At 39.8% G+C, this 22,289-nt stretch overlaps 1 protein-coding gene across 2 annotated transcripts in view; it reads left to right on the top strand.

Moving 5' to 3' along the window:
• The window catches only part of DPP6 (dipeptidyl peptidase like 6), a 1,508,982-nt gene that overhangs the window by 1,121,960 nt on the left and 364,733 nt on the right, over positions 1–22,289 (top strand). The window lies entirely within an intron of this gene.

Raw genomic sequence — 22,289 nt, 5'->3', positions numbered from 1 at the left:
TCATCTGTGATTCCAGGTTAGGGCTCAGACAGTCTAGATGAACACATGGAGCCCATAAAACTTGGGGGCCAAGGTCACCTTCATAGAGAAGAACACACTATTCACCACCAGAAGGGCAACCCCTTTCCCTAACCACCACCACTCCCAACCCAACCAAGTGTAAATTATATACCTTACTTTCAGGATCATGTCTACCAACACCTACGTAACATATCATGAGTCACCTGCATCCAGCTAACTGTGTGCTAGCCCAATTTACATGTTTCAGCTCAGGTAGTCAGGCATCCTATTCAAATAAACCACTTCCAGCCAGAAATAATTTTTTTCTTCTTTTACTTGGCAATAAAATAGTACAGCCTCCAGACATTGGTAAGACAATAAAGACACCTCTGATTTTAATCCAGTAAACCCATATCTTCTGGTACAGAGTTAAGTCCTTATCCCCTTGGTGTCTGGTATCTTAAGACCGTGAAGTCCATGTAGGGAAACCAAACAGGGTTCCACTTGACTCTCTGCTACATCTTTCTTCAGTCATGTACACAATTCCTTTCTACCACCCAAGTCTCATCCAGTGTATATAAGAGGGTTCTACCAGAAGGACAGGGTTAACATACCACTTCCTGTGAAGGAAGGTCCCAAGCTAGGGGTATAATTAAACCCTTTCATACAGCCCCGGCTATGGACGAGGCAAAGAGTAAGAATACCAAGTGTGTTACTTTACCAGTCTGAAGAACTGTGAGAAAGGTAACTATAAAAAATAAAAGGAGGGGGTCAAGCATTGAGCTGGACTTTATGCTGTTCTATAGTGGTCTCTTAAGCCATATCACATATGATAATGATGTTTAAAAAGTCACTTTAGTCCACTTTAGCAAAATGTATGAACATTTTTAAAAAACACAATTAAGGCACATTATACAGTTCTTTAAAAAAAAAAAAAAAAAAAACATTAGTATAGTTTAGTTAAGTATATATAGTTTAGTATATTTCTATTTACTACTAGCATATTTATTTGAAACTGTCTTGATGTCCGCTTTCTCCCCAAATCATATTGGGATTGAGAAAGGAAGGATTAGCATTATGAACAAGTTTTTAATTTTATTAAAAAAAAAAACATTTAATACATGACAAAGGATCTCCATGTTTTTTAAAGCGACAGCACAGCAGTATTTATTTCCTTTCTGGGACCAGCCCTACAGAGGGAGGGAAGTGAATGACAGGGGTCGCTGCTTTGACTCCTTCACATATGTGTGTAAATTTCACCTTGAGCTATTGAGCTCTAAAATCAACACATTTTTTTCAACAGAAGATAGGAAGGAACTGAAAAACACGTGAAAAGGAGTCTCAAGCTGTAAGGCCTGTTAACTACATATAGAACACACTAAATATTTCAAAGTTATCTGACTAAAAATAGAAAATATTTTACAAATGTATTTTTAAATTGAACCATAATAAAGAAAATATATTTTAAAACAACTACGGTATATATTCCCTTTAAGTGCTGTCAGTGCTTGCTGATTGGGTCTTGGACTGTATTCTTGAAGGCTAGGGATCACCATACCAGGTTTCACCAAAAAATAAAATGTAAAATTCCAATCACAGGGAAACAAGAAGGTGTTGAATAAATCCCCCTGCTTTAAAGATTTCAGGTAGAGATGAGCATCATTGCTCCTGAGACTGATGTGCAAATAGAAATTCCAATAAATATTTAAAATTTGTTCATCTTTGCCCTTCGTATGTAATAAGTAGAAATGAGCAGCAAGGTTAGGATTCAAAAAACAAAATAATAATCAAGCCCCAAGACAATCAATGGTTAAAACGCCAAACAGGAATAGAGTAATTAAAACAAACTGCTGCCGATTCACTGCAGATGTACCACATTAAGTTGAAAAATCTTAAATAATCAGTACAAGTTTATATCCCTCTCCTGTTGACTAAAACGAATATTCAATATATAAATAAATACTGATATATCACAAAAAACAGAAATCTCGATACATGTTCATATAAATATCATAATGACGTTATGGTAAAATTCATAAAAAGAGTGCAAAATACGCTGTGCAAAAATGGAATAAAGTGCAAGTGTAAATTAAATACCACATAAATAATTCATATAACTCTTTCTATAAATTTTTTTGTGACATAAATACAATAAAAAAATTATATATAATATAGGCTTTATAAAGTCTTGTGAAAAAAGGTAAGTCACTCAAGTCCCAAAAGTGAATAAAGTGCAAAAATAAATATTAATTCACTCGATGCTATATCTTCTGTGTCAACTTATGTCAGACACCCAATGTGCTCCTTTCACCGTATCCCCCAAACTGACTCACCAGATAGGAAGCTGGTCAAATTATAAACCAGCAATTACGCTTCAAATAATATAAGAGTTTTCCAGCAGGTCGGTCTAAAACCCACAGGTGGATCTTTCCACTCTGTCCATAGATGTTACAATCTCAGGGATATGTCAGGTAAAGAGAAGGACGGATTACATAGCGTAATTCAGAAACATTGAGATGATTTATTAAAACATATGAAAATGAACTCACATTCTTTTGTGTCAACCTGACACTGGGGTAATGCACAAATCTTTCTTTCAATCCGGCTCTGGCTCCGAGCACGGAGTACAATGCAAAGCTGTATTGCGATGTTGGTCGGCGTCCTGGCTCCGCCCTTCTAGTTTCGTCACACAACGTCCCCTACCGATCCGTGAGGAGATCGTGTGACGAAACTAGTAGGGCGGGTTCAGGATGCCGACCAACATTGCAATACAGCTTTGCATTGTACTCTGAGCTCGGAGCCAGAGCCAGATTAAAATAAAGATTTGTGCATTACCCCAGTAATTAGTAAATCATCTGAATTTTACTGAATTGCGCTATGGAATCCTTCCTTCACTTTATCTGACATATCCCTGAGATTGTAAGATCTATCCATCTTTGGATTTTAGACTAACCTGCTGGAAAATTCTTATATTATTTGAAGCATGATTGCTGGTTTATAATTTGACCAGCTTCCTATCTAGTAAGTCAGTTTAGGGGATACAGTGAAAGGAGCACACTCTTTTTATGAATTTTACCACAACCTCATTATGATATTTATATGAAAATGTATTGAGATCTCTGATTTTTGTGATATATCAGTACTTCTTTATATATTGAATATTATTAGTCAACAGGAGAGGGATATAAACTTGCGCTGATTATTTAAGATTTTTCAAGTTTGAGATTCAACCAGATCATCAAATGCAAAGATGTGCAAATCAGATGTGGAATGCCTTTCAAAGTGTTGTTTACCCTAGTCCTGCAACTGTAACAGTTGCTGTAACATTTTCAGTCATCCTGAGAAAGCACTTTGAAAGAGTTAGGGGTTATTTTGTATGGAGCTAGAGCTAGCTTTTAAAAGCTGTAGTAGAAATGAATGCTTTTAAAGAAAGAAGCTGATGTGTCCTTGATCTATGAACTGTTGGACTGAGGCAGTCACTCATCTTTAGTTAAGAGCTTGCAGTGTATTCTGAAAAAAGGAAATGTAAGCTCAAAGTGGGCCATAGAAAATCTGCAGAATTCTAACTGCTTATTTGAGTATATTTTCCCATCCACTGCAGATAAAACAATGCTTCAACTGGAGGCATAGAAGAGTTATCAGAGGTCCTTGTCTCGTATGAAAGACTAGACCAGGCAAGCAGGACTATAGGGGATTTATAAAGCTTTTAATAACGACCTTTTCCGCTTTTTTAGTCTATGATGTTTTTAGCATATTTTTTTCCTCTCCTGTTTCTAAAAGTTTGTTGCATTTGTTCCATTCTCTACTTTTCATGTTTGACGTTTTAACAATATTGATAAACTATATGGCGCAGTGCTACCATAAAATGTCATTGTAATTCTACCTTCTTCATCCTCTCTAAAAGTTTCATATCCGATACCCCAGTTTCACTAAGTTTGTTTGCCTGTTATTTTCCAGAAAAACATCCCATTGATTCTGTTTTCAAAGACCTATTTGTTGGTCCCAATTCACCAGTAGGAGCATTACCACTTTAGAAGTATGATGGAATACAGTTGGGAAAATGCTCCAAAAAGTAAATAATGAGGGAAGAGCAATCCTGTGTGTCATTGAGTAAAATAAACCTCACAGAACAACATCAATTTACTTTAAAGTATTGTATATCTAAAGCCAAAACTTTTATTGTCATAAATGACTATAATCCTTGTCATTTTATTTTTTTTTGCCTCTGTCCAAATGGGGAGATTCTTCTTCACTTCCTGTCCTATAGACACAACAGGAAGTGACAAAAGGTTCCATGGAAATACTTTCCATTAAAACAGGTGTCAGAGGATTAGAAGATTTTCCTTTATTTCTTTTACAGTGGCAACAGTAAAATGTTGTATTTGTATTAAATTATATTTCCCCAAGAACTCTTGTCCTTTTTTATATTTCTCTCTATGTCACAGCTGGGTGGATTCAGCCTCTCCAATTTTCCTGGAGCAATATAAAAAAATGGACAGGAGTTCTAACCATTCCAAAGTCCCCGAAACCTTTTGGCCTCATATACACCTCCAAGCAAAATTAAAGTGGTATTAAACCCAAAAAGAAATATTTATTATATTACAGCCGTTCTGGCAATGTTATAGCTAGGCAACTCCTATCATCATATTGATTAGTGGTTCCAAATAATTACTGCAGTAGGAAACAGATACAGATAGATACACTCAGCATCTTTCCAAATCACTGTTCTGTTTATTCAGCGCAATTTAATTTTTTATACACATGATTAGGTATCACTTAATTATTACAATTTTACTTTTATGGAAACAAGGGGCGTAACATATGTTGGCTAAATTCTAATCAGGACTTGAAAGAATGTAACATGTAATCAAAACATTATTACTGCCGTGTACACTGAGGCCCCTTTTACACTGGGGCGATCCGACTTCCCAGGGCGACCTCACAGGTCGCGGGGCGCTGCTCGCACCGCGACCTCGAAGCGGCCGGCACGGACTTCATAACATTGAAGTCAATGCAGGTCGCTCCAGATCGCCCCAAAGAAGCTCCGGACCCTTTTTCTAAGTCGGAGCGACTTGTGTCGCTCCTATTAGAACGGGTCCACAGCTTCTCTATGCCAGGCGACCTACGGCGACCTGTCAGGCGACCAGGTCGCCTGACAGGTCGCCCCAGTGTGAACAGGGTATTAGTGCAGTCTGCAATGCATAGGCAAAACAAACAAAATAAAATACAGTTATGTACAGAATGTAATTTATTTTACAATATCCCCTCTTTTGATCAATATTTTACATTTTGATCACTAACCATACCTGCGATCATTTTTAACCTAGAACCTCCATACGCTTAGGTGATGGTAGTCCCGGTCAAGGAGGGAAACTCCATTGGGAAGAATATAATACCTGAGAACAGCTATATTTTTACAAAATGACCCTTTTATTGTAATTAAAATTTACATAAAAACAAATGATTGATAAAAAATATATATATATATTTATACAGTAATTGACTGTACACTCATGTGGCCAGAATGACCTTGTAGCCTAATTTTGGACATACTGACTAATCAGCATAGTTCAACACAGACAATTTTATATAAAATGGAAGACATATAAAAGACAATATGACTTTTTTAATCACATTGAATAGATATATTTCTATCCCTTACAAGTGCACCTGGTTCCTCCCCCTTCGAGTACCCAAAATACTTGACCGTATTGTTGGGATCCACCCAGATGCCTGGACCTGCAGCTGGCTCAGCCTCTCAGCTGCATTGCTAGGACACTGAGCCAGCCACTACCTCCCTTCCCCAGCACTCCAGTGAGAGGGGCAGAGCAGAGAGCGGTGACAAGCAGTCACCACACTCTGCTCAAAGTGGAGGGTAGAACTGAGCAATCAGTGGAACTTTATCACTCAGTTCTCAGTGAAGAGGCAGCAGGGAACAGATACAGCATTGGCTCAAAGCTGCATCCACCAGAGTATAAATGTTTTTTTTTTGTAAAACCCATTCTTCTCTTTTAAATCTCCTTGAATGGCTCATATATCCAAAGAATAAAAAATTACCTCTTAAAATCTACTGGAATTAATAAAATAATTATAAAGAAATACCAGAAGCATTACATCCTATAAAGAAATAATGTCTATTAAACCCACAAAATCTACACAAGAACGTTTATTTAATCTTGGAACTGGTGCAAAGTTTACGGTGAAATTCAGTCGGTAAAGCGAAAAAACTCCAATAATGAGCACTGAGCTTGTTTACATGAATCAATATTTTCTGTTTTTTATCTTTTTGTCGCTTCTGTTGCTCTGTAGTGAACTCTGGCTTGTTTGCTCTGCCACAGTGATTGGACAATTTGCTAATTAAAAAAAGGATTTTGCAATTTGCTTGACAAATATGCTGAGCAATCCACTTGACTGTGCTGGCAGGATGGCAGTGTGTCTTTCCTAAATGTCTATATGGTATTGTCGGGGGGCTCAGCTTGTGTTTGCTTATATTTTTGTCACAGCTTGTGTTTGGGTATTTGGTGCCATACTGTCACATGTAACAATCTGTTAGTCACTGCAGGTTGTTTTTTTTTTTTTCCAGTTAAATTTCAGAAATAGCAACTATATGCTGATGTGATGTATGTGATGTATGTGTATACCACGGTGAATGACAGGAACAAGATGTGCTTAGCAGGCAAGTGGCTTATGCTGTTTGTGACTCACTGCAGGTTAAGACACCTGTGGCTGTGTGAATGGGATTGACAATTGGGAACTAGAGATGAGCAAACCAATGAATTACGAATGAAATGTACCCATAGCAGGCCGATCTGTGGCTGCCAGATAGCTGATTGAAATAACAGAGCAGAGAACAATTGCAAAGTAATAGGTTTGTTGTTGTATAGCAGGCGTCTTTGTTGCTGGTAATTACTTTACACATGCTAAATCCACCTAATGAAGCCTTGATAAAAAATCAAATGCTTCTGGGTATGGTGGAACATGTGACTCTCCTCATCCTATCACAATGCAGTGCTCAGTGATTCTGCATCCATGATTTGCTGCCAGTCCCCACAAAGCTGGGCAGGGTTATCACCATGCTTTTTCTTCAGATATGGTACTCACACACCTATAACTGGAAGGAAACTCCTACGTGTTACACATGCTCCAGGCCTGAGGTCCACTTTTCTTGCTGTACTCATATTTTCCTGGAGTCCCACCACCTTGAGTAATAAATATCCACACAGGATGGATTCTTAATGGTTTACTGAATAATGACATGGCCAAGAACTTTCCACAACAGCTCCTCAACTTCACCTTTCCCTGTTTATAGTGCAGAATACATCAGTGCTACCAACGCCAACGCCTACATTCCAGGCATCTTTCTAAATGCTCTTTCATGCCTCCCCCAGCATTGGGGCCTCACATGGAGTCTCTCTCTGGGCCTAGACATGGAAGCTCTACTGCTCTGTAGCCTACAAACCTACACGCTGTAAGTCAGGGGTAGCTAGCTCCAATTCCCCTTCTGCCCGGTACCCTAACCATACCAAATTATAAAAGGAACAGTACTCCAACCACTAGCATTACCCAGACGAGTGGTCTCTAAAAGAGCTACTAACACTGGTTTACAAGTGCATGAATGGCCACTGCCTAGGCCTAAAAACTCTCCTGTTGGTGGGGGTGAGGGAGATTGACCTTAATTTACTGTAAGCTCTAAGACAGACCTTACCAAGAACACAGGAATTTGGGAGGAACATTGCTGGGGAAATGAAGTCAGCTGGGGAACAGGTGGAAGGTAAGAATCAGCAGTGGAGGGGGCCAGGCAAATGAATGGTTTTCTTCAAAAGTCAAAAATCACCTTTTGCAGTCAAAATTGAGAAAACCCCACTATATGTTTGTTATGTGGTCCCATTCATACAGTATACCTAAAATGCTAATAAATCCTGAAAAAAAAATATTTCTTACTTTGTAGATGTTTTGAGGAGAAGGTATCATGGCTGACTACAAACATTTCTCATAAACTCAGTGTGATCTGTCCCTGGGCTGGGACCTGGGGTTCTTATTAAATATAACGGAGAAGCTTGGTTTCTAAACCTTTAAGTTTTTGGTAGGATAGACAGGGGTTGTTTTACTAAAGGCAAATAGACTGTGCACTTTGCCACCTTAAATCTACCACGCCATCATTTTCAGGTTATATTTATTTGTTGTTCCTCCAGACTCTATTCTATAGAAGCCATGGGGGTTGATTTAGTAAAGGCAAATAGACTGTGCACTTTACAAGGTGCAGTTTCACTCTGCAAGTGTAGTTGCTCCAAGGGCTTAGTAAATGAGCAGAAGCTCTGCTGACTTCCATCACCCAATCACGTGCAAGCAAAAATGCTGTGTTTTTCTTTTCCTTGCATGTGATTGGGTATTCTTTACAAAGTGAACCTTTACATCATTTACCAAGCTGTGGAGCAACTGCATTTGGTTTTAGTAAATCAATTCTACAGTGTTCAGGTATAATCCAAATACTGAGATGATATCTGGTGTGTGCACACTACATACAAGCTTAATTATAACAAACACAGCTCTCCAGCCCCTTTAAAAACAAGGAGAACTAAGTAGGATTTTTCATTGCTGGAAGTTCCAGAAAATGTGCATCTAAACAATTAAGCTGCAATTTTTAAATATTTATTTTAAAGTGACTGTACAGGTATTTTTTAAGATAATAAACATATCCATGATTTTGCACAGAGCAGACTCGATTCTCCTCTTCTAGGGTCCCCTGCCAATGCTATGGGCTTCTCCTCCTCTCCATGTGCCACCATAAGAAGCTGCTTCCTATGGTGGCACATGTGCAGGCTTGATCCTGAGCTGCGCCCTTTGTGTTTACTGACACACACAGTGAAGCTCGGACCCACCCTCTGTTCCCTCATCACTGGATTTGATTGTCAGCAGCAGGCGCCAATGGCTCCAGCGGGGAAGGAGAGAGGGCAGCACCACTACTCTGCAGTATAGTGCCGGATCAAGAGTAGGCTCAGGTAAGTATTTGGGGGGTTGACAAAAGAAGGATTTTTATCTCAGTGCAGAAAATGCATTAAGTTATAAAACCTTCAGACTTCACAACAACTTTAACCCCTTTGTGCCTGCGCCTCCAGGCCCTTTAAGGGGTTTCAGATGCCGGGAGGCGGGTCGGGGTTTCTCATCATGTGACTGCCGTAATTGGCTGTCACAGCGGATACATGATCGGAAAGCTCCTGATCGCAAGCAGAGATCAGGAGCTTTCCGTTAGCCACTGGTAACTGTGCCGGGAGCACAACTCTGTTTATCTTTAGGTACGCACATATGTGGCCTCTCAGCGTTAAGGTCCACCTACTGAGAGGTCGCATATATGCGCATAGCCGGCGGGGGGGACATGTAATTGATATACTGTAGTAGGTATTACCCCAATTCGACTACAAAAGTGGAAATACACTTAAAAAAGGAACACTCTCCATTCAATCTGATAATGAGTTTGTACTTCACAGGTGTATTACATTAAAGCTGAACTCCAGTCAGCACTAATAAATGTATTACCCCAACACAATAAGGATTATATGCTCATTGAGTCATTTCTCTATTGTACATGAGAATGTCAAGGGTCTAATCACATACCAAGAGCAGATGAAAGCACCGGCTGCTGAAAGAACTAGGAAATAGGTAAGTATTTCTGCTTATTCCTCTACTCCTAGAAAAGTGATGGTGAACCTTAGCACCCCAGATGTTTTGGAACTACATTTCCCATGATGCCCATGCACTCTGCAGTGTAGTTGAGCATCATGGGAAATGTAGTTCCAAAACATATGGGGTGCCAAGGTTCGCCATCACTGTCCTAGACTAAGCAATTAATCAACTTTCCTGTGCAGGATGGGGGAAAGGAATGCGGGGAACTACACACTTAGTACATAGTTTAGTAGTAGTTATATTTTCTGTGTTGACTGGTGTCCAAATCTACATCAGTCAACCCTCCCTAGCTCCCTAACCTAAAGCTGGTTGGTCATTCACTGCCCACATTTTAGTAGTTCCTACTAAATTGGCAGTCATTGAAGCTGTGAATGGCCCTGTAGGCCATCGGATTTGACAAAAATGCAATTTTTCAATCATATCCAGTGTCTGTTCAGATATTCAACAGTTTCCATTGAATACAAAAGCTGGCAGGGAAGATCCCTTCATTCTCACCGTATAGCTTAGATGGGGGAATCAAATGGTCTGTCCACAGAGCGGAATGAGAAATCATGGCTAACCTAACTAACCTAAACTGACCCAGAAAACCCCCACCCACCTACTCACTTATATCAGCATGATAGTTTGCAGTCTTCTGCTGATAATCTCCTCTGGGCATGAAGAAGAATTTGGAAAAGAGGAGATAAAACAGTGGGGGAATCTATGGCTGTACAGCTGAGATAATTAGGCAGCAAGTTGTGGTGTTTCTAGGTTATTTTAAATTAGGGGCTAGTAAGGATGAAGTAATGCCATTTTTACTAAAAGTAAACTTGTCCTTTATAGGGGAATGCCAACTTTCACAAAAAAGCATTTACTTATAGTGCAGTATTGCAACCATAATTAGTGGAAACCGTGGATCACAGGTGCAATGCTCTGGTTCCTATTCTTCCAGCTCAGGTCCTTCAGCTACAGAGCTGGAGGAAGTTTTAATGGACTACAAGTGCACGGACGTTAACACACTAGTGCTCACTTGAGAACTATAGCCCCTCTGCCGCTGTGGACAATTGGATTGAAAGTTCTTTCATTCTCAACTTTCTGTTAATAAATGATGTAGCTGTGCGGCCAGACCAGAACTCCTAGATTCTGTGAGTGATGGGGGGTGTACCGGGGCTGTGCGGGTTGACCCAGTTACACCTTAAATATAAGTGTTACATGAAATGTGGTCAAAAAGGTGGAGTTATCTCTTAAACATCTGGCACACACTTCAGGAGGGTGGAAGAAAAAAAAAAAGATCAGCCTTTAGTGATGAGTTACTGACCTTTATGCACTACCAGTACTCCCAAATAGTCTTTTTTTTTTTTTTAAGTACCCACAACCTGAGTGGAAAAGCAATTATTTTAATTTAACAAAATCTAAGTACCTCCTTTCCTAATCATCATCCCAGCCTGTCTGTAGGGAAACAGTGGCAGGAGGAGCTTCTAGTACTCTGCTACTGGTCACATGTTCAAAAAAAAAAAAAAAACAGGCTTTGAAATCCAGAGTAAAAATAAATATTTAATATCAATAAATGGTTTTAAAATCTGTGTTATGCCCCTCCAGCCTGTGTCTTAAAATAAGAGGGAGGTGAGGCCTCCATCAATCAAGATATAATAGCCAGCCCCTATTGTGTTTAGCTAGTTAGTGGGAGGGTGGGAGTGTGATGTCATTTACCACTGTGTATATACCCACAAGTGTGACTCTATAGTCACAAGGGCTGCTCGGATGTGATAGGGAAGAAACACTCAGCATAGAAACACACTGAAAACTGAGCATGTGCACTAGCTGCCAACACAGCTCTGCAAAATTGCCAACTGTAGTGGGGACATGAACAGGTGGGGAGACAGAGAAAATCAGGATCAACCAGGTTTTTTTTAGAATGCAGAAAATGAATGCCATAGTGACTGAATGAGTATGAACGGCATGTAATACACCATTTATTGATAGTGTAGTTTTTAATGATGTTTGTTTACTGATACCTTAAGTAATAAAAGTAAGTCCACTCCTTTAAATGTATTGTGACCAAAAGGTAGTGCAATCCAATGCCTCCTTTATGTGTCACACCACAAAAAAGCTCCAACACCTTAACAGATGTTATTGATCTCCATATTATAAGAGATCCATAGCGCCTGAGGGGATGAATGTCAGCACAGCACCCCACACAGCCCACTCCAAGATCACAATGGAAAATGCTGATAACCTCAGGAATCATAAGAAAGAATAAAGGCATAACACATCCGATGATACCGCGTTATTTCTCTTTAACACCGCTCAGTTCAGTCATTAGGAGGGAAAGGAAAACCCAGGACAGATTCATTTTACAGTTTACTACAGACAGGGATGGGTAGTATCTGATTCAAATGTCCCAACTGTCCTCCTATTGGTTGAGTAGGGGGAATAGTTGGGGGAATTTGGATCAGTTATTACCTTTTTCCTGTCTGCAATAAACAATGAAAAATAATCTGTCCTGTCCTTTCCCTCCTAATGACTGAACAGAGTGGTTTTACAGATGCATGTGAAGCTTGGAAGACAGCTAAGGCTCCTATCATCCAGTCTTTGCTTTGTATAGGCTGAACAACCTCAATATTCTCTCAAGTTGTCTCTTGCCACTGCCCATGCTGTACGTTCATGGTAATGGAATCTAAGAATAGAAAAAATACAATCAGCCAATCTGCGAATGTGTTCAAAATGCAACTAAGGTCATGTACACAAAGGATTTTCTATAAAGCTTATTTCTAAACTTGGTACTAACAAGAAGTTTCATATTATAGATGTTCTGGAATCTTCCACAGAAACTTGCATTTTGTCTAACTAGGGAATGTTTATTGTTCTGATTTTTGCTCATTATGGTTCTACCTAAAACAGCACCCTGTTGTTCAAAGCCTGACAAAAAGTTGATTGAACTCTGTGATAAGACTTGTTTCATTAAAAGTGTTTAAAGCTCACATGTCCTGTAACCTTCTCACTCATTAAAAACCTTTCAAGGCAATGTTTAGTGCTTTCATGCATATTTTCTCATTATATGCATGACAAAGAAATATAGTTTATATTGCATATTAATAGATTGTATTTTTTAATTCTGATAGCAGGTGGCATTCTGGGCTCATTTTTACTTGTTTTCCACGCTCTCCTTAATGAACCTGTTGACAAAAGCCTGCTGTTTTTAGAGCTCAATAGCTCATGCTGAATTTTACTCATAAGTGAATGAGTCAGATCAGGAACTCCTCCTCCTTAATCTTCATCCACTAGGCAACCTTGGCTCTCCAGCTGTTCTGAAACTACAAATCCCATCATGCCTCTGCCTTGGGGAGGCATGGCTGTGGCTGTCAAGAGTCTTGCAGTGCCTTATGGGACTTGCAGTTCTACAACAGCTGGAGAGCCAAGGTTGCCTACCCCAGCACTAAATAGTTCTACTTTAAGGTTCAATCATGGATTCAAAATACACAACTTTCTTCATCCATGATTACCATTAACTTTCAATCATTCCCAAGAAAAGTTAAATCTGATTGGTTATGTTCTTTCATGCCTCTCTCCTTGCATCACAAGAATTGGTTCATCTTTGTGGTCTTAGCAACGGATGCATTAAACATTTAAGACTAGGCCAGTTTTAAGTGGTTCAGGGAAAGTCCTGAATAGCCCTGACCTGAAATATGTAGGTAAGCCAAGTAATGTTTGTTCTGCAAAAGTTGGATCACATGAGCTGAATGGACTGTTTGGGAAAGGGACAATTGGCCTGCTGGTTGGTGGTGCTGTTGCAGTATGGGGTAATCTTTGCTCCTGAAATGCACCACCAACTTTTGGCTCTGTTGTCTCAATGGCCCTGGTGTTTTAGTGTCGAGATGGTTACCTTAAACTACCAGGAATAGAGAAGCTTCTATGTGAAGCTGTGAAAAGATGAGCCAAGAGTTAGGGGATTGGGTTTCTGACCTCGTTTAACCATTTCAGCTCCGGAAGGTTTTACCTCCTTATTGACCAGGCCATTTTTTGCGATACGGCACTGCATTGCTTCAACTGACAATTGCGCGGTCATGAACACAAAAAATCTTGATGTTTTTTTTCCCCATAAATAGAGCTTTCTTTTGGTGGTATTTGATAGCCTCTGCGGTTTTTATTTTTTGCGCTATAAACAAAAAAAGACCGACGATTTTGAAAAAAAAACAAAACAATATTTTTTACTTTCTGCTGTAAAACATTCCCAATTAAAAAAATCGATTTTTTTCATTAATTTAGGCCAATATGTATTCTGCTACATAGTTTTAGGTTAAAAAAAATTATAGTAAGTGTATTTTGATTGGTTTGCGCAAAAGTTATATCATCTACACACTATGGGATAGATTTATGGACTTTACATTTTTTTTATTGTTTTTACTAGTAATGGCAGGGATCAGCGATTTTTAGTGGGACTGTGACAATGCGGTGGACAAATCTGACACTAAGTGACACTTTTTGGGGACCAGTGACACCAATACAGTGATCAATTCTAAAAAAAAAAGAAATTCTTACTGTATAAATGACACTGGCATGGAAGGGGTTAACACTATGGTTGATCAAATGGTAAAGTGTGCTCCTAGGAAATGCTTTCTAACTGTGTGGGGGATGGATGTGCTAGAGGAAAAGAGAGATCTGTGTTTCAGCTTAGCTGAAACACAAGATCTCTCTCTGCCTCTGTGACAGAACAGCCGTCTGCCTTGATTACATAGGCAGACGGCTGTTCTGTCATTCCCCTGCACGATCGCGGGTGGCCTGCGGCGATCATGGCCATCGCAGCCGCCACTGGACCCGCTGATTGGCTCCTGCTGTGTCTGATCATAGCGAGAGCGGTGCTCCAACGGCGCCCACGTGCCCCCAAGAACTCCTGCACAAAATCACGGACCTATATGTGATTTTGTGCAGCCGGGCCGCCTTGCTGCAGTATATATGCGGTGGGCGGTCTGGAAGTGGTTAAAGTGACACTAAACTCTGGTACCTTCTATTGCAGAAGGTCGGACTACCTGTTAGAGGGTGGCTATGTTCATTCTCTATGGTCCCACTGTATATAGGAACACTGTATACACTCTCTTGCTTGCTCCCAAGATGGACTAGGGATTATGGATCATATGGGATTTGTAGTGTGCATTAAAGGAGTTGTAAAGTCAGAAGTTTTTTTTATCTTAATGCATTCTATGCATTAAGATAAAAAAACCTTCTGTGTGCAGCAGCTCCCCTTCAGCCCCCCTAATACTTACCTGAGGTCCCTCTCTGTCCAGCGATGTCCACGAGTGTCTCAGCCGTCCAATATTCTCCCTCCTGATTGGCTGAGATACAGCAGCAGCGCCATGAGTTGCCGCTGCTGTCAATCAAAGTCAGCTAGCCAATCAGGGGAGAGACGGGACAGGATCGGGTCGGGGCTCCATGTCTGAATGGGCACAGGGAGCTGTGACTTGGCTCAGGTGCCCCCATAGCAAGCTGCTTGCTGTGGGGGCACTGAACAGGAGGGCGGGGCCAGGAGAATAGAAGAGGGACCCAAGAGGAGGAGGACCCAGGCCACTTGTTATTTTTATAGGGGAAAAAAGCAATCCTTTACAATCACTCTAAGCAGTACACACGGTTGCAAATAATGTGCACTGCTCTTACCAAATAAACAGAAATGATGGGGAAAGCAGAACTTCAGAAGCTCATGTTACAAGGAGGCAGAAATACATGGTAAGAAATGATTTAATGAAAAATAGATTACAGAACCATAACGTAGTGGATGTGTATGGATTCTTTTTGGAAAATAAGGATATTGTTTAGTGTCATCCTAAATGTCTGATAGGGAAGTGATAGGGAAGTAATTTTACTGTGGGCAGGCAGGTAGCATAGCCAGACACAATCAGATACATGAATGTGCCACCCCTGTGACTGCTGTGTCCACCAGACAAAGTCGATTGTGGCTCCCGGTATTATGTGATCAATATCGCTATGATACCATGATTGCTCCACAGCTATCACAGCCCTCTGTAGCATGTGATAGCTGTAGGCCAATCGCCACAAAAAAGTAATCACAGCTGTTATGAATGTAACCTAAAAAAAAATTGAAAAATAAAAAAATTTTATTTAATTTCTTTATTTCTTCAAAAAATTGTGACAAAAATGTTACTTCCAAAAACTCGCCATGCCTCCTACCAAACACTTCTGACTGTCTACTTTCCAAAAATAGGTAATTTGGGGGTATTTGTACTGTTCTGGCATTTTAAGGGCCTCAAGAAATTAGAAAGGTCACCAGTACATCAAGATTGATCAGTGTTCAAATACACATTACATACCATAGCTTGTAGAAGCTATAACTTTCACATGATCCAATTAATATATACTTTTGGGAAACTTTTTTTTTTTTTTTTTTTTTTTTTTTACCAAGTACGTGTAGCAGAAAACATATTGGCTTAAATTTTTTTGAAGAAATTTGATTTTATTTATAACAGAAAGTAATCATTTTTTTTTTTTTTTTTTAATTTTTGGTCATTTTTCATTTACATAGCAAAAAATAAAAAACCCAGTGGTGATCAAATACCACCAAAAAAAAGCTCTATTTGTGTAAAAAAATTATATAAATTTCATTACAGTACAGTGTCGCATGACCAAGTAATTTCTAGCTAAAGTAGCGCAGTGCTGAGTAGCAAAAGATGGTCTGGTCATGAAGGAAGTAAAGCCTTCCGAAGGTCAAATGGTTAAAAACCTGCTGGAAGGAACAGTTATAGGTTGCCTCACAAAAGCGAGTTCAAGGCAGTGGCTGTCAATTTACAAAGTATAGGGGGCCACTAAACATAATATTCAATGTACTGTATATTATGCTACAGAAGAATGTCAGAGACTGCAACATTACCAGAGCAGTGTCTGCCAGTGTCTGTGCACATACTCCATTTGTGGTTGGAGACAGGGAAAATTATATGAGACTGCTAGAGATAAATTTTATAACAGCTCCTTTACAAAATCAAGGCTCCCACTACTGCTTGCTTGGGTTGGAGATCATTTCTAGCTTAAATACAGCTGCAATAAGATGTTTTTCGTTGCCTTCGCCTTTAATAGTATGCTGCTTGTGGTTTGGAGAACCTGGAGAAGTGACTGAGCTGGCAATCAGAACCGCAATATGCCTGCATCAATATTCCTAATCACAACGGAAAGAGCTATTCAAGGTGAAGGTTGGAGAAGGCTGTCCTACGAAACAGCTCTCGCTAATAATTACATATCAAATATGGTGCCAGACAGAGCAGAGAAAAGAGGTGGTATTCAGTATATCTTATTACTGAGTCATTGTTATGGTGGTTGGTGTTCTTGTCATGCTTCTGTACATTCTTGCCCTCCTCAATGAATTTAATGGGCCCTGTGTTGTATTGGGGGTTGGAGGAATGGTTCCCGGCTGATGAGCTTGCTTCTTGATTGTTTATGGAAGGGTGATTTGAGCTCAGAGCTTTGTCCTCTTTAACCTACATAAAAACGGCCACTGGGGCACGTTATGTGCATTATTATGTAGATCACTTTTAATGAGCCTCAATTAAATGAAGCCTGAATTATGTACTCAATGTAATTGCATGGTATTAAGATTGTGTCTTTGGTTTGGAAACACCTACAGGTTTAATATCAGCAAGAGATCTAAGGAAATGGACAATAGATAATGTGAAGTGTTGTCGTTGGTCTCTAATATCATAGTTGGAAGTAATATATCTAAGTGGTCAATCTATTTTCAATTATATCATTCAAAGTGGAACTCCAGCCAAAGTTTTTTCTTTAGTTTTGGTTAGAACTGGGAAGGGTTAGACCACTTCCTATGTGATCACTGGGAAAGAAAGTGAGTAAAATCTCTCCAGCTAGGGCACAGGCAACAGCAAAAGCACCTTGTAATAGAGGAGCAAACCTCTATAAGGTTGTTTTGCTGGCTTTGTCCCCATTGGAAAGATTTTCTTCAATTCCTGTGTGATCATGGAGAAAGGTGGGGGGGGGGGATTCTTTCAATGGGAACATAGATTGCAATAAAAGTCTGATATAGTTTCTAACCCTTCCTAATGTGGTTGAACACTGTAAGAAAGTTTAAAGACCTAACAAGAGTATCCATTTTGGGAGTAATCACCACAAAGACTTGATGAACATTGTATTGGCACTTGAAATATGTTTTTACAGGTGGATACAGCAATGTGCTAAGGGTACAAGCAGAATATTAGAAAACTCATGTCCAACACAATATTGACTGACTCAGTAATTTAGACACCAGAGGAGCTCTTCTGTAAAAAAAAGGTAGTGGCACTGCTAGATAGCACTAATTGTGCAGCTTTCTACTGTAAGAGTTTGTCCGCAGATTCTGTATCGGGTACCAGAATGTAGTTACACATTGCAGGTGAACCTTTTGTTCCTTCTCATCAGAAACTTCTCCCTGCCTATCCTGCCCCTAGACAGCAGAGTTCACTTAATGCCTTACACACGCTGCAGGCACCGTTAAATGTTGCAGGGAACCTCTATATATCAGACCCCTGTCAAGATAGCCACCACAGGTCTAACCAGATTCCAGTAGGATTGCTGTTCTCCTCCAGATGGATCCCAATAGCCCATAGCAGGAAATACATAGTCCTCAATGGGCTCCTATCAGCGTGTAGAATCAGTACACTGCCACCTTAATATTGGAGGATATACTGCAGTCTCCACCTGCCTACAACCTGGAATTGTCTACTTTATTTGGTAGTTGCAATCAACAATGGCCATTTTCGTGTACCTTAACATGTTAAACATATAATATATTCCTGTAAAATTTGAAATTTTCAATTTAAACTTATTTAGAGGACACAACTTACTTGAGGGATATGTCTAATTTTTAGCTGGGAAAGTATCTTGTTCTGACGGTGGTCCTAAATGTTCTAATATTCTGATCCTCCCAGTAGTCCAGATCCTAAATGTAAAAAATGCCGGTGCTTACGAGCGTTATAGATTTACATTCTCTGGAGGTTTACAAGTCAGAAACAATGTGAATTAAAGGCTGCAGTGTCATACAGAAGCACTGTGAAAAGCTTGTTGAATCAGAGTATGTGAAATTCAGGTTGAAGATAAAGTTATTAAAGTTGAAGTTTCTGTTCCATTGGAAGTTATCCACGTCTCCCACTATGTCCATCTGGCGGAAGGCAATTAAGTCAATTTTACCTCTCTACAAAATATCATATGAAAGTAGGAATTGTCCTAGGAAATTTGATAGGGTATGGTTTACCTGGATAGACACTTATAGCTAGGATGCCTTAGATGGCATATGAAAATTGTTATCGCTGGTCCTTTTCCCTTTCCTTACTCCCTTTTTCTTTCCTCCCTTCCCCATTTCCCCCACCCCCTTCCCCTTCCTCCCAAGCCCCTATCCTCTTCTTTCTTGCCCCCTTCCCCTCTTTTCCTTCCTCCTGCACTGTTTTGGTTCAAAGCAGCATGGAGGGTTGGTTGTTCTTACTCCTGCCTTCATATTTTAGTGTAATTGGAATGATAAAGTAAAGAAATGAAAATTGTGCACTATGTTTTGTTTTTTACTCATGGGTTTCGAGTTACGACTTAGAACTTGTTAGCGACCTGCATACTTTTATACTGTACCAATTTACCTTGTGCCTGCTGTACTACTGTACTACCATGAACTCTGCCTTTTATTGCTTGACAAACTTTAATAAAATGTTTTCTCTTATAAAAAAAAAAAAAAGTTGAAGTTTAGGTATGAATTTTATTGCCAAGTTACATTGGTCCAGATTGGACCATGTCCATACCTGAGTGAACCCTGGGGAAGCTGACAATCACTGTGGTAGTCTTACTACTACAGTGACTGCTGCCACCTGTACCAAGACACTGCCCTCTGTAAAGTAACCCAAGGCAGTCGCTCACATGACACTGCCACCGTTCACAGAATGCTTTGTATTTTTTTCAATAAATACAAGGTGCTGTCTGAATGGATGAGGTGGAAAGGAGGGGAAGCGACATCATGATCTCAGCTTTATCCAGTCAGAGAACATCCTGTATTCATAAAAGCAAAACAAGGAAGTCTGTAAATAACCGCAGTGGATCCAGACAATCACTACTATTACCGTAGTAGTACCATCTACTAGAGTGTTTTGCTGTTCCCAAGTGGATTGCTCAGGTATGCAATATGTATACTTACATCCGAGTTGGGCCAATATAACTATGTCATAAAATTCATGTGAAAAGTTCAGCTTTAAAGCATCTTGAGTTAGCATAATTGCAGGGATTTCTGAGTGGTATTAGAAGGTCACAGACATCAACCAATCATTTTACATCAATTTTGGATGAAACAATAAAGTCTCATTTCCATTTGTGTAGTGTGTTCACATGTGTGATGTCACACATCTACATGTGTTGCATTAATGCAGCCTATTGAAATCAATGGGCTACTAATGCACAAAAACAACCCAATGATTAAACATGTCACTAATTTTTTTCTGCAGCACACTATGTTGCATTGCCAATGTAGGTTACCTTAGCACATTGGACTGTTCTACTAACTCAGGGGTCTCCAATCTGTCTAAACAAAGGGCCAGTTTGTTCTTGTTCAGACTTTAGGGGGTCAGCAGGAGTGGAAATATTCCTAGGATCAGTGGGAGTAAACATCCTGACATTTGGTATTAGGGCAAGGAATAGTGCTTTATTGTTGGTATCACACAGAGGAATAGTGCCCCATTACTTTTGTCAGTGGGAGTAATGCTGCCCCACTGTTGATGTCAGTTGAAATTAATGGTAGAGAAGGATCTGGGGGTTTTAGTAGTTTCTAAGCTTAATAATAGCATGCAATGCCAAGCGGAACTTTCCAAAGCAAGCAAAGTCCTTTCTTGTATTAAAGAGGAGTTCCGGCCTCAAAATTTTTTTTTCTATTATTTCTATTTTTGGTCTATTAAAATGTAAAACAGCTGCTGCACATATGTTGGATGAAACATAAAAAACAGTATAAAATTGAAAAGCAGCGCTGTGTAATTAAAAGTCCAAAAGTATAGGTAAGGTCCAGCTGATTGATCTCCTTGAAGTGCCACCACCACCAGAGAGAGAGTGACCCCAATCACACTGTCACTTACCATCCCACCAGTAAAAAAAGGCTCAAAGGATCCACCAAACTGTTTGGCAAAAGATAATAAATGGTGTTTCATTAAGGTGTTGCACTATGAGTTTCTTTCTGCTTTCTTTGGTATTTATGAGTGATCAGTTGTTGAATCATCTGTATGGAATCACACCTAATTAGCTCGATCTTGAGATTGCTGAGGATTTCTGGAGGAGCAGTTTGGTGGATCCTTTGAGCCTTTTTTTTCTGGTGGGACGGTAAGCGGCAGTGTGATTGGGGTCACTCTCTCTCAGGTGGTGGTGGCATTTCAAGGAGACCAATCAGCTGGACCTTACCTATACTTTTGGACTTTTCATTACATAGCGCTGCTTTTCAATTTTATAATGATAGCCTGTGAACTGTCCCTGGGTTCACTTACCTTTTAGAAGAAATACTTACCTTGAAAATGTCTTGTCTAACGCTGCCATCTCGGGTGTGGGCAGCTGAAGCCAGAGCATCAGGCAGGCATGCACAGAAGCTGTTTAGCAGGGAATGATGCGCATGCACCGGAAGTGACAAACAGGGCCAGTGCAGGTGCATTGACTCCTGGGAGCGATGACGTTCAGCTCCCAGGAGTCAATGCAAGCAGGAAGAGACGGTGCAGGCTGCAGTCGCAGAGGGAGGAAGTGGAAGGAAGGTAAGTATATTTTCTATAAAAACAAGGTAAGTTAAGCAAAAAAAAAAAAAAAAAAAAATTGTGATTATCCAACTCTTTTTCAGGTTACTTAGAGCAAGCGGATGTCAAATTTTCATTTTGAGGCCGGAACTCTGCTTTAACAGAGGCATGGACTCCAGAGAGAAAGAAGGATATCGGGGAACTGAAGAAAGTGCAGAGTAGGGCAACCAAACTGATAAGAGGCATGGAGGATCTCATCTATGTAGGTAGATTAGAGGAACTGAATGTATTCTCTCTTGGGAAGAGGAGATTAAGGGGGGATATGATCAACATTTACAAATACATAAGGGGTCCATATAGAACTTGGTGTTGAGTTATTCACTTTAAGGTCATTACAGAGGACAAGGGAGAACTCTTTATGTCTAGAAGAAAAGAGAAATCATCTCCAAATAAGGAAAGGTTTCTTCACAGTTAGAGCTATGAAAATGTGAAATAGACTCCCTCCAGAGCTAGTTCTGGCCAGCTCAGGTGATTTCTTTAAAAAAAAGTCCTGGATTCTTTCCTAAATAAACATAATATAACTGGGTACTCTTAGTTATAGGTAAAGTTGATCCAGAGAATAGCCAATTGCCTCTTGGGGGATCAGGAAGGATTTTTCCCCATACTGGAGCAAATTGGATCATGCTTTGCTGGAGTTTTTTTCTTCTTCTGGAACAACTGTGGGTATAGGATTGTGTATATGGGATTGTATGATTGTGGTCGGATAAAGTCAAGCAAAGGGTAGTTCAGAGACCACTGTACTATATGAAAGGCACAGCAATAAGTCAATGCATGTAGTGCTGCTACATAGACATAAATTAGCCCTAAAAGATTATTATAGATCACTGCGGTTACAAATTGTTT

The sequence above is a fragment of the Pelophylax lessonae genome (assembly GCF_965119305.1).
Source record: "Pelophylax lessonae genome assembly, chromosome: 5".
Lineage (NCBI taxonomy): Eukaryota > Metazoa > Chordata > Amphibia > Anura > Ranidae > Pelophylax > Pelophylax lessonae.
The sequence above is the reverse complement of the archived record's forward strand: the minus strand, read 5'-3'. Positions and strand labels throughout refer to the sequence as shown.